The sequence below is a fragment of the Anomaloglossus baeobatrachus genome, chromosome 4 (assembly GCF_048569485.1).
Source record: "Anomaloglossus baeobatrachus isolate aAnoBae1 chromosome 4, aAnoBae1.hap1, whole genome shotgun sequence".
Classification (NCBI taxonomy): domain Eukaryota; kingdom Metazoa; phylum Chordata; class Amphibia; order Anura; family Aromobatidae; genus Anomaloglossus; species Anomaloglossus baeobatrachus.
In genome coordinates this window covers 347,123,292-347,134,584 of record NC_134356.1, presented here as the reverse complement: position 1 = coordinate 347,134,584, position 11,293 = coordinate 347,123,292, and positions in this window count along the sequence as shown.

The window sequence follows — 11,293 nt, the reverse complement described above, 5'->3', positions numbered from 1 at the left end:
TTGTGGATGGTAGCAGATACGCTGATGAAGCAGGCAAGTTCCACACCGGATTTGCAGTAGTGACTCTATATGCAGTCCTAGCCAAACAACCGCTACCTCCACGCATATCTGCTCAAGAAGCAGAACTTCTTGCCCTCATTTGGGCAATTGAGTTTCTGGAAGAACGAACAGCGAACATCTACACGGACTCAGCCTATGCACACGGCATTGTGCACGATTTTGGCACTATCTGGCAGACTAGAGGATTCCTCACAGCAACAGGAAATCCCATCAGGCATGGAGCCTCAGTGAAGAAACTAATGGAAGTAGCCTTGATACCAAAACAGCTAGCAATCATAAAGGTTGCTGCCCACACCAAGGCTCAAACACCCGAGGCAAGGGGAAATCGCTTGGCCGACCAAACAGCAAAACAAGCAGCCTTACTCCCTTTGAAGGAGACGGAAACAGTGTCAACGACGGAGGAAGAAATGCAGAACCTCTTTGAGACACAAGAAAACGCCTCTGAGGAAGAAAAGGCCGGATGGCGGGCCAAGGGGGCAGAAAAGGTGGAGGGGATTTGGCGCCTAAACGGACTTCCCGTCCTGCCACGCAGTTGGTTCCCTGCCATTTTCCAAGTACTCCACTACCCCACACATGGAAGCACAAACTCAATCATGAACCAGATGCAACCATATTGGGTAGCCCCCGGCTTCAGACAATACGCCTCCCAGAGAATAAAGGATTGTCACATCTGTCAACAACACAATCCAGGCCAGCTAACTAAAACCCCGCAAAGACACATGCCAAAGACGTTTGCCCCATTCCAAAGAGTACAAATAGACTATATACAGTTGCCAAGATATGGCATCTACGAGTTTGTACTTGTCTGTGTAGACCTCTTCTCAGGATGGCCAGAGGCCTACCCTGTCAGCTCAGCCACGGCCCGTATTACAGCAAAGAAATTGGCCTGTGAGCTGGTACCCCGGTTTGGACTCCCTGAAGTCATTGAGTCAGACCGAGGTACTCATTTCACTGGACAAGTTTTCCAGAACACCTGTGCCCTGTTAGGCATTCAGTCAGCCTTACACACACCTTACCACCCACAGTCATCAGGGAAAGTGGAAAGGTTAAATGGGACTCTAAAGCTCAAACTAGCCAAGGCAGTGGAGGAGACTGGTAGACCATGGACAGAATGTCTCCCCATAGCTCTTTACTCTATAAGGACTACCCCGCAGGGAAAGCACAGGCTCTCACCATTTGAAATACTCTTTGGTAGTGCACCCAGATTAGGATGCTACTTCCCGCAGGAGTTACACCTGCAATGTGATAGCCTAACGTCTTATGTTGTTTCCCTGCAGAAGAGACTAACTGAAACCCACCAAAGGGTCTACTCTTCTCTACCTGATCCTGATGCTGTTCCAGGAACCCACTCCCTAAAGCCTGGTGACCGGGTCTACCTAAAGAAGCACGTGAGAAAGACCCTTGAGCCACGATTCGAAGGGCCTTTGACTGTCCAGCTGACCACTCCAACCTCCGTCAAACTCGAGGGGAGATCGACATGGGTCCATGCCAGCCACTGCAAGAAGGCCTAATACTGCTGATAAGTATTTCTATGTGTACTCCCTTTTTGGGGCCTTCTACACCACGGCAGAATACATTTGAGACCCATCATGAAGTGTTAGCTGAAAAACTTGAGATCACAGACTGCTGGATATGTACACACGCACCTGTGACAGCCTCTTCCATGCCATACTTAGCCATACCAGTCCCAATAAACGAAGTGTTTCAATGGGGAGGCTGTTACAATAGATTATCAGTCAATGACACCAAGTATCAAAAACTGTGGAACACTAGTGTGCCCATACCAATAGTAGGGTGGGTGGATTTCCCCTGGTGGCAAGGCAATCTTACTACTGGCCTTCCCGGAACCCAGCAATATTTAGCCTTTGAAGGAAGCAGCTGGGTACCCCGTAATTACACAAAAACACCTATTATGGGCAAGATTCCAACAGAAGGAATCAAAATAAGTTTTGGGCGAACCTCTGACAGTACAGATGCATTTAAACCCTTGCTGTTAGAGAGACATCTGCATGACCATGGGTGGGTATACAATTCATTGTTTCCAGAAGGCACAAATGATACTTGTTACTCCCAACCCGGAAATTTATGGTGCAATGATTCTGACCCATATGTGCCTGGCCGAGAAACCTGTGGTGAACCGTCCGCAGGGTATTGTAGTCCCCTAGGCCAACTTCCCGGATGGTGTATACTACATCGCCTCATATTACAACATTCAGCCATCTGGGATCTCCCACCGCAAACCTATTGGGTTTGTGGTTACAACGCCTACAAATGGCTACCAGTAGGAGTAAATGGCACCTGCACCTTGGCCCGTTTGACCCCTGCCACCTTCATTATCAATACCACTGATATACCGGCAGGGAAAATGCCTCTCCACCTACTGGTAAAGAGAGTGGCAGACAACAAAGACAGGCCTAGTGGCCGACCCCATGTGATTCAAATGAGTCATGTCAACAAATTTTTCAGTTCTCTTTTTATCTATCCCATGATAATGCAGATGTATGATAAGTTGGTGGACAGCACTGACTATCTTGATGATCAAATTTTTGAGGTTCTCCAAGCAGTAAATAGTACCATTGCCATACAGAGACAATTAATCATTGTAACCAACCAACATACTTTGGTACTGGATTACCTCACTGCAGCCCAAGGGGGGATGTGCCAAGTAGTAGGCCCCAGCTGTTGTCACTACATAGATCCAAGAGGAACCTTAAGAGCCCAAGCCAGTTTAACTGAGATACAAAAGCTGAGGAAAAAACATGATGAGGAGGTACTCAGAAGCTCAGATGCTTGGTGGAGCAATACCTTTTCAATGTTCAACCCTGCAAACTGGTTTAAGGGAATAGGAGGATGGTTCATGGGGATATTGCAATCAGTGTTCCAAGTGTTACTCTGTTTGGTAGTTGCTTATGTAGTGTTCAAGTTGCTAATGGCTTTGTTTTCCCGCTGCTTGAAGCAATGTAGATACAATGATTATTCAGCACCCGTATGAAATCACTAATATGCCTTTTTCTCTTCTCTACTCTTTCCTCTAGAAATCACCTTGGCGTATCATGATGAGACTCCTATCGAGAGGCATGCAGGCAGTCCTGGGTGACGGATGTGAGACGACACTCCCTGAGCAACCCGCGGCTCAGAAAGTATCTGGAGACTAGCCTGCTCGCTTTATAGTCCACAGCTTCTCGATGGCCCCCTGTCCATCAATCACGCCAATAGGGGGGATTGTGAGGAAAGAGTTAACCTTTTCCACTGACTTAGAAAAATAATAGAAATTCATTCTCCCTGGCAAGACCAAACCAGACTTATTTGCGTAATAAACTGTGAGACCAACTTCAAGGACACAGAATGTTTTGACTTAGAAATGACTGACAAACATCTTGTTATGGGAATAAGAACGCAACAGTTTATTATGGGAGCATAAGTCATTATGTTAATTTCTCTTGCTGGGAATATGTAATTCACGCCTTTAATGAATATGTATGCTGCATAGTTACGCCCTAATCAAATCTGTATAACCTTGTAATGTAAACAAAATAATACAGTTTCTTTTTGGGAGCCGCACGTCTCCTAGCCTTTACGTGTATAACGGTGTCTGCCTGTTTTCATTGAAGGCTAAAGGGAGGGCAGAGGGGGGTCACCGGTACCCTCTCTCATTTGGGCATCGCTGGCAATAGCTGTGACCGTTAGGTCAACCTAACAAAGGCAAAGCGATCAGATGATGTGTCAGGTTCAAGGACGTGAATTACATGACACAGCTTATTGTATAAACGCCGTTTATACAATCAGCTGATGCATCAGTACAAAAAAAACCCAAAAACTACTCACTTTTGTGCTGACTCCCATCTGATTGCTGCAGGACCCGGTGGTAATCATCTGATGCGGTCTCCTGACGGCATCAGCTGATAGTTTAAGTCGGCCGGGCAGTAAAAAGCCGGCCTCACCGCTGAACTTATACTGTCAGCTGATTCCGTCAGGTAACCGCATCAGCTGATCAGCGGCAGGTGCTGCAGCGATCGGACGTGTCCCGGGAGTTTACACACAGCCTGAGCAGGGGTGGCGGTACCGGGAAGAGGAGCTGGGAGTGGACATGTACCAGGAGTCTGCAGACAGGTGAGTATGACATTTTTTTTTTCTACTGTTCACTTTTGATTTCGCAGCTGTTTCCACCTACCAGACATGGCGCCGGACGGGAGGTGGAAGCAGCGGTGGTGGTACCGGGAGGATTCACGCTTCTGTGTTTACCAACAGAAGGAATCCTCTTCCTGTACACATCACTATACTACCCACCCCTTGCGTTTATAGCTGCGTTTTTAGTAATAGAAACGCACTAAAATGCAGCTATATTTGCGATTTGCGTTTTTCATTGCGTTTTTAAACATCTCATTGAACTCAATGGCTGGAAAACAGTGAAAAACACAAAAATAATTGACATGCTGCGTTATTGTGGGCACCACAAAAACGCAGCTAAAAAAAACGCTGTGTGCAGACAGCAAAAATGAAAACTCATGCGGTTTTCTGAACAAAAACGCACCGAAAAACGCCATGAAAAACGCACTGTGCGCACATAGCCATACACTGCCGAGCTGCAAAAGGAAGGATGTTTTGGAGGGCAGACTTTGATGAAATCTTCTGTGGGTGTCATGACACATTTGCAGAGCCCTTGAGGTGCCAAAATACTAGAAACTACCAACAAAGTGACCCTTTGTTGGAATCGATCAAGTGTTTTCCTGGTATGTGAATTTTATAATGTGGTGGCATATGTGATTGTGTAAAGGGGGCTTTACACACTGCGACATCGCTAACGATATATCGTCGGGGTCACGGTGTTTGTGACGCACATCCGGCATCTTTAGCGACATCGCAGCGCGTGACAGCTAGGAGCGACAATCAATGATCGCAAAAACTGCAAAAATCGTTAATCGTTCACACGTCGCTCCTTTTCATAATATCGTTGGTGGTGCATGCCGCTGGTTGTTCGTCATTCCTGCGGCACCACACATCACTGTGTGTGACATCGCAGGAACGACGAACATCTCCTTACCTGCGTCCACTGGAAAAGAAGGAAGGAAGGAGGTGGGCGGCATGTTTCGGCTGCTCATCTCCTCCCCTCCTCTTCTATTGGGCGTCCGTTTAGTGACGCTGCTGTGACGTCGCTGTGACATCGAACGCACCTCCCCCTTGAAGGAGAGATTTTTTGGCATCAACAGCAACGTTGCTGAACAGGTATGTGCGTGTGACACAGCCTAGCAATGTCGCAGCGTGTAAAGCCCTCTTTACTGTAGAGTACATCAGGCTGGTTGGCATATGTGAGTTGTGTAGAGTATGTCAGATTGGCGTATGTGAGTTGCGTAGAGTACGTCAGGTTGGCAAATGTGAGTTGTGTAGTGCATGGATGTGTAATATTCTTTCAAGTGTTTGTCGGGGCAAGTGTCACATTACCAAGTGGTGTCTTTTTTTTTCTCCCTACTGTAGCACACACAGTTCAAAAAGTACTGGGGCCCTCTGCTTCCTGACTTCCAAATATTGGGGCCCTGATCACTACTTCCTGGAACTCAAGGAAGGTACCAGTCTGGCCTGCACATTGTGATAACACATAAGTGTTATAATTTGTACGATGTGTACGGCCAGCTCCTTTTACCACATCACAGCCTTGTGCATGGTACTGTAATGGTGGCTTTACACACTGCAACATCTCAAACGACATCATTGTAACGTCACCGGTTTTGTGACGTAATAGCGACCTCCCCAGCGACATTGCAGTGTGTGAAACACATCAGCAACCTGGCCCCTGCTGTGAAGTTGCTGATCGCTACAAATCGTTCAGGAACATTCTTTGGTCCTTTGTTTCCCGCTGTGCAGCAAAGTCACAGTGTGTAAAGGGGACTTAAAACACTGGAAACGAGTGATGTGTCACAATATCTGTCAATCACTATTCTCTGTCAGTCGGTCTCTCCCTCTCGGTCTCTATTCTCTCTCTGTTGGTCCGTCACTATCTCTGTCCCTCTCTCACAGTCTGTCGGTCATTTTCCCCTCCTCTCTCATACTCACCGATTTATTTCTAATAAAGGATTTTTTCGGGTGTGTGTGTTTATTTACTGTAATTTACAGATTAATCATGGAAGGTTTCTCGGGGAGACGCCTGACATGATTAATCTAGGACTTATTGGCAGCTATGGGCTGCCAATAACTCCTTATTACCCCGGTTTGCCAACGCACCAGGGCAAATCGGGAAGAGCTGGGTACAGTCCCAGAACTGTCGCATATAATGTATGCGGCAATTCTGGGCGGCTGCTGACTGATATTGTTAGGCTGGGGGGCTCCCCATAACGTGGAGCTCCCCATCCTGAGAATACCAGCCTTCAGCCGTATGGCTTTATCTGGCTGGTATTAAAATTGGGGGGGATCGCATGCCGTTTTTTTTAAATTATTTAATTATTTATTTCACTGCACAGTATAGACCCGCCCACCGGCTGCTGTGATTGGGTGCAGTGAGACACCTGTCACTCAGCGTGGGGGCGTGTCTCACTGCAACCAATCAGAGGCGCCTGTGGGCGAAGAAAGTAGGGAATACGAAATTGTTTAATGAGCGGCCGGCTTTTTCAAAATAGTAAAAGCCGCTGCAGCAGTGTGAATGCCGTGCAGCGCCGCGCCGGGGATCGGTGAGTATGAGAGAGGAGGGGAAAATGACCGACAGACTGTGAGAGAGGGACAGAGATAGTGACGGACCGACAGAGAGAGAATAGAGACCGAGAGGGAGAGACCGACTGACAGAGAATAGTGATTGACAGATATTGTGACACATCACTCGTTTCCAATGTTTGACTAGCTAGGTCGTTCTGCAGGTCCGGATCGCTGTTGCGTCGTTGGCCAGGTTTGCCTGTTTGACAGCTCACCAGAGACTCCCCAGAGACTTTGTAGCGATCCCGGCCAGGTTGGAATCGCTGGTGGGATCGCTGAAAGTCTCAGTGTGTAAAGGGGCCTTAAGGCTTGAGGAGTTAATCAGCGAGGTCAACTACCCCCATGTTTTATTGTACCCCAGGACACAGTTTAGTTTGTTGCCCTATGTAGATGAACCCCATTCAGTGGTGGGGGTGCTGTCATGACCATGGATTGTGGTCAAGAAAAAGACATACCTCTTGTCCTTGTACTTGACCACAAGCATGTTGTCGCTACATTGGGCCCAGGTCTCGCCCTTTCTGAGCAGCTGCCCAGTTAGCATCCTAGGGATGCCCCTCTAGGTTTTGCGCAACAGTGGGATGCTTTTGTACAAGTTATTTATGTACAGGTGATAACTCTGATCCAGCTGTGGGTGCACCAAATCCCACACAATTTTCCCACTCACTCCCAGGATAGGGGAACATTCAGGGGGTTGAATTCAGATGTCCTTTCCTTCATAAACCCTAAATATGTGGGTAAAACCTGAAGTACTCTTGCACAGCTGTAGCGTTTAATTCCGTACCTGGCCCTGACCAGATTCTATCAGAATTTAAGCCTGCCTTTGAAGTGGAGGAAGGATTCATCCCTTTGGGAAATGTACATTTCAACAAACTTCTTGCTGAATTGATCAATGACTGGCCTAACTTTGAAGAGTCGGTCAAAGTTTGGGTCCTGTCAGGGTGGACACTGTGCATTATCATTGTAATGCAAAAATTTCTGAACTGCCACAAAGTGTGTCTGGGGCATAGCCATGAGGAATACTGGAGAGTTATAGAAAACATCAACATTCCAAGACTGCCAAAGTTCTGGCTTCTTCACTAACCCCAATATGGCCCCAAAACTGTATCTATAGGAGTCCAGTTAGCAAATGATGAAGTGTGGTTTTGGGCAAGAAATTGTTGGGCATACATATTTGTATGGACCACTATAAGATAATAATAATAATAATAATTTTATTCATTTATATAGCGCTATTAATTCCACAGTGCTTTACACACATTGGCAACACTGTCCCCATTGGGGTTCACAATCTAGAGTCCCTATCTGTATGTCTTTGGAGTGTGGGAGGAAACCGGAGTACCCGGAGGAAACCCACGCAAACACGGGGAGAACATTCAAACTCCTTGCAGATGGTGCCCTTGGTGGGATTTGAACCCAGGACCCCAGCGCTGCAAGACTGCAGTGCTAACCACTGAGCCACCGTGCTGCCCTATGTTAATAAACTTCTTGGATGTGGTTTTGAGAAATCCTCAAAGATAAAGACTGAAAAAGTCAATTTCTGTTAAGCCAGGTGTGTCAAATTGGATTCCAAATTGGGCCACAAAATCAGTAATCTATGGCTCATAATCTTCAGGAGGGGGGAGATAGGTCCATAGTGGGTCACTAACGGAGGGTGAGTGTCATTTGGGCATCTGCGTGGGGGTTCAATATCACTGGAGAAAGAAGAGAAGTATGAGGAATATAGGAAGATAGGATCCTCCCCCTCACTATCAGTGTCGGATGTAAGACAGCATACTCCTCTTTGGCTGAATAATGTCTTTGGGATGAGTGACGCATTTTATTTTTTGGGTGTGTATGTTTAAAATAAGCAAATTTTATTCAGGCGTGTGTGTCTGAGTTTGACGTAAACGTTTATTTGTTAGGATAGAAGAGGAAAAAAAAGAATAGATAAAAATAATCTAGAAAGAAAAAGAGAAAAATTAAATAAAAATGAGAATATAAATTTTGGTAAAATAAAAATTAACTAAATAGACGACAGTAAAAGCAATTAGGCTGCGTCCCCAAAATCAGGGTTCACAGCATTTTGGAAGCACTGTGTTTTCACTGCGTCCAAAATGCTGCGATTTACAGTACAAGCACAGTGGATGGGATTTCTAGAAATTTCATGCTCACTGTGTTTTTCCCACAGCGGAAACTGACCTGCAGTGAAGATTCTCGAGACGCAGCATTTCAACTTATTGCTGTGGAGGCGTGAGTGTTCTCCGCAGGAGAACAGAGAGAAAGACGGCAGAGGCCCAAACCATGATCGTGGCATGGGCCACTGCGTTCTCCTGCGGAGAGCACTCGTGGCTCCACAGGAGAGGATATGCTGCGTTCAGGACGCAGCATGCCCGGATCGTCGGCATGTAGCCTTACTGAGCGACTGCAACTAAACTACACTAACCATAATTCTGTGCAGTTGAAAAAACCTGTAGTATAAGTGTCGAGGGCAGAGGAGGGGACGCTGCGCTCACCCACTGCTCGGGTCCAGCTGCTGCTGCTGCTGCTGCTCGGTGGTGGCTCGAACGGTGGGCCGGATCCCGGGGACTCGAGCAGCGTTCCTCGCCCGTGAGTGAAAGGGGGGTGGTTTGGGTTTAGGGATATTGTCCGTGACGCCACCCACGGTTGTGGTGAGATTGTTGGCACCACCGCTGCTCTGGACGGGGATCCTGGGAGCGATGACAGGGAGCAGCTTGGATGTTGGTTCTCCCCTCCGTGGGTAGGGGGGGTTGGTTGTCCCGGGGCCCGGTGAGGGGTAGCGATGGATGCAGGTGGGTTACGGGCAGCGCTGTGCCGCACGGCACGGTGGTACTCACTCAGCCAATGACGAATGCAAAGTCTCCGGTAAAACAAACGGCTGGATGGACGGGTCCCACAGACAGCTGCGGTGTTTCTCCTCCCGGCAGGTTGATGGTGACTGCCTTTCCCTGCACCTGTGTAATGTGTATGGTTCCAGTGGGTTCCCACCGGTAACCGCTCCCCAGCTTGGATGGAGGCTGAGGGAGCCCCTTTTGCCCGCAGGCTTTGGCCCTGGGAACTGTAGCCTTGGCGGTGACTGTGTTTCCCTTTATGGTTTGAGCTGTCGCCTTCAATCGGGTCTTGGCTGCTGGGAAACCCCGGAGGTTCCCTTCGCTAACGGATTTGACAATTTCAACGGCGACTCCTAGCCTTGTCGGGGTCCGTAAGCCCTGCCGGATGGTGCTGGCTTCTCTTTGCTCGCCGATCCGGTACCGCCGGGCCACCGCCCATCCACGGTCCTTACGGCTCACTCCAATCGGCCTCTCCTGCAGACGGTCACCACCGTCTGCCAACCTTGCTGTACCGTCCAGGCCACACACCCGGACCACCTTCAGACTGCTCCACTCCCACTTTCCTTCCTCTCACTTCCACTTCAAAACTAATCTGATCTAACTGCCTCCTTTTCCCGCCTCCAGGACTGTGAACTCCTCAGTGGGCAGGACCAACCACCTGGCCCAACCCCTGGTGTGGACATCAGCCCCTGAAGGAAGGCAACAAGGATTTTGTGTTTGGCTTCGGTGTGCCTAACCGGGGTGTGGGGTGTGTTGGTGTTGTTCTGTGACGACCTGGCTTGTCCAGGGCGCTACATAAGTCATACAAGATTTTTCCACTACAAATCTGAAACTACAATTACTAAATGGATGTCAGTATAAAACAAAATTACTGAGCGCCTGCAACTATCTGCCTCTAGTAAAGAACAAATAACTCGGGCACACAAAAAGTTAAGAGTCTGAGGCAGAGTAGTACTTGAATTTCAGTTTGCTTGTTTATTGATGCAAAGGATCCAAAATGAAAATTCCAACGTTTCGGCCTTCACATACAGGCCTTCGTCAGAGAAAGTCTATGATATAGATATACAGAAAGAAAAAAATTGAATTAGTTGTTATACAAACAGAGTAATGTACATACCAAATATGCTCAATATAAGAGTACATCATTAGGGGCAAAGAACACAAAACAATATCTACAAGCTTTTAATACTGATAATTAATCTATGATGAACAAGGAGAATCCACATAGTGTATCATAGTGATCTGTCTTTGAAAAAATGTCCTCTAGAGGAGGTAACGGAACAAATGACCGCTATACAGGAAAACCACCCTAAACAAAGTTCTCAGGAATAAATGAAACATACCTATATGATTGTAGAGAAAACGGTGTGTATACAATATACGAAATCTCCGTATAAAAGAAAAGGATACCTAGAAATAGAAGGTAATCAAATATCTGGCTGGACAATGTAGAAAAAAATCTATACCAGAGAGTACAGTCAAAATATGAAAAATGGTAAATCACTAGGGAAGGATCATATGAGCTGCAAAGAGATGATGAAAAAAGAAGAAGGAAGAAGCAAGAAACAAGGGAGAAAAAAAAAAAAAAAAAAAAAGAAGAGAGAAAGAAAAAAGAAAAAGAAAAGAGAAGGGAGAAAAAGGACAAGAGACAAAGAAGTGTGAAAGACTAGAAGAAGAAATGGAAGAGGGGAAATGAGGAGCAGTGTACAGTTCTGAAGGTAAAGATA